General features: G+C 37.0%; 1 protein-coding gene across 3 annotated transcripts in view; it reads left to right on the top strand.

The window, feature by feature from the left end:
* LOC144970368 (uncharacterized) overlaps positions 1-2,500 on the top strand; it is a 45,752-nt gene that overhangs the window by 24,608 nt on the left and 18,644 nt on the right. For 2 of the 3 annotated variants that reach the window (XM_078909933.1, XM_078909932.1), the window contains exon 1: positions 1,445-1,685. The exons of the other annotated variant lie outside the window; for it this stretch is intronic. The gene's annotated coding sequence lies outside the window, so the exon portion shown is untranslated. Of the gene's footprint in view, positions 1-1,444; positions 1,686-2,500 lie in introns of those variants that run through there. 3 annotated transcript variants of the gene reach the window in all.

Raw genomic sequence — 2,500 nt, 5'->3', positions numbered from 1 at the left:
ACGAATCGGCGGTCTCTAGGGGTGGGTGAGAGAGGGATCTAGTAATGACTTTGAGTTGAAACGAATATTTTTGTGTTCGTGGATAGCTCACACGGTAGAGCCACGCTCTCGCCTGCCAGGCGGAGTTGTCGTACCAATAAGGTCGCAGGTTCAAACCCCACCACCGCCGCGAAAAATTTTTATTCTCTACTGTCTTCTGGCACTTTTCTATTCACTTCATATCTTGTTGTTACCAACATAAGTGCCTGCTCCACTCACTTTTTTGCTTTATTCTGCGAAAGCTTTACTTATAATGTTTGCTACAACTAAACTTTATTCTAATACATTTTATTTTCATAACCTAGGAAATTATAAACACTTTGTAGCTACCATAGTGACATGGTAACATGAAAAAAAAAAACAAAACAAGCGCTGTATCTAATTAGGAATAGTCCATAGAGACAAATTCTCCCTATGGGATGAATAAAGGGATTAAATTTTTAAAAAACTTTTAAACGTGCTCAAAGCGCTTTACAACGGCAACACTTAACATGTAGGACGGGACATGACGCCTGTTAGGCGATATTACAATATTTTCGGACAGAGATAACGCTGTTAACGGCCAGGTACTCATTTTACACCGGGGTACGGTGAGAGAATATGAGTAAAGAGCCTTTTCCAAGGACTCAACTATGCGCCGAGCATTACACTTTTTTCGGACAGAGATAACGCTATTAACGGCCAGGTACTCATTTTACACCGGGGTACGGTGAGAAAATATGAGTAAAGAGCCTTTTCCAAGGACTCAACTATGCGCCGAGCGAGGCTTGAACCCAGGACCTTCCGATCCGAAAGCGAGTGTGATACCTCTAGACTACATAGCCGCACAGGAGAAGAATGGCCCTATTCTCTACTTCTTGCGACAAAACGAATGTAAGATGTCTGTTCACGTTATGAATGTGGTAGACTATCCCCTCCTATATATATCTTAATCTCTCACACACAGAGAGAGATAGATAAAGATAGAAAGAGAGAGAGAGAGAGAGAGAGAGACAGAGAGAGAGAGAGAGCACTTGCAATGTTTGCAGACACATGTACGAGCCTTTAGTATCTCTCTCTCACTCTCTCTCTCATACACACACACACACTCTCTCTCTCTCTCTCTCTCTCTCTCTCTCTATATATATATATATATATATATATATATATATATATATATATATATATCTTAATCTCTCACACTGAGAGAGAGAGAGAAAGAGAGAGAGAAAGAAAGAAAGAGAGAGAGAGAGAGAGAAAGAAAGAAAGAGAGAGAGAGAGAGAGAGCGAGAGAGAGAGAGCGCTTGCAATGTTTACAAACAAATTTACGAGCCTTTAGTATCTCTCTCTCTCTCTCTCTCTCTCTCTCAACTCTCTCTCCTTCTCTTCTCTCTCTCTCTCTCTCCTCTCGACATTCAGAAATCCCTCGCCACCATTTTTCCTTCCTTCCCCGCCCCCCATTACCAACATTCATTTTCATAATAAGATATAATTCTCACCACGTCAGCCCAGGTTGCGGTCACCTGCGAATTTATTCCTCTTGTGTCTTACTACCACTGTACTAGTAGACCCACAGTCTGTCAGCGGGCATTCTAAACATGTTATGTAAATTAAAATTAGATTGAAAGGAGGCACCAGTCAGTACAATGTTGCCACCACTGTGTCTGGTACATAAATAAAACAAATTGGTTTGCCACTTCCTGAAAACAATAAGGATATTTTGTTTTATTTCGTTCATTTTAGTGTATCTATAATTTATCAATATAATATTGTGTGAAACATGATTCTAACATATGAATAGAGAGGAAGAGGATAAAAGCTCCTATGTAGTTTGCTAAAATAATGTGTCCATTGAGTACTCGTGCATTTTGTAAAAAAAAACACAAAACAATAAAAAACGAAAAAAGTGTCAAAATTCATAAATCGTTCATGACATTATAGAAAGGTTAATTGAATCTATTTAAGAGTGTTAGTTATTTGTACAATACTCAAAACTTACTATTATATTCAGAGTTGGATGGTTTCCATTATTCTGATTCAATCGCCTGTGTTTTTTTCTGTGACTATTGAAAATAATTTGTGGTTCAATATATTATACTTTATTATTTTTAAAAAAAAGGAGAGAGAATTGTAAAAAAAAAAAAAAAAAAAAAAAATCAAAACGGGCAAGGATGATGCGACTGCAGACAACGTTTTACAATACTTAATTGCCGATGTTCTCATTAATGATTGTCTGTTGTGTGGTTTCTTTGGACATATTTGGGAATTGAGGCGCTATAGATCCATTCGTTTGTCACAATGTGATTTTTAGGTTCACGAGGCAATTGTGAAAAAGAGCTAAATGTATAGAGGTGAACAAAGGAAAGGATTGAACTGCATGTCCTGGTTGTCAACGTATTTTATTCAATATATATATATATATATATATATATATATATATATATATATATATATTATATAAATCTCATAAGCACCAAAACGA

The sequence above is a fragment of the Berghia stephanieae genome, chromosome 4 (genome assembly GCF_034508935.2).
Source record: "Berghia stephanieae isolate SIO BIC M18660-M18661 chromosome 4, UCSD_Bste_1.3, whole genome shotgun sequence".
In the NCBI taxonomy this organism is placed as follows: Eukaryota; Metazoa; Mollusca; class Gastropoda; order Nudibranchia; family Aeolidiidae; genus Berghia; species Berghia stephanieae.
This window is presented reverse-complemented; position numbering and strand designations above follow the sequence as displayed.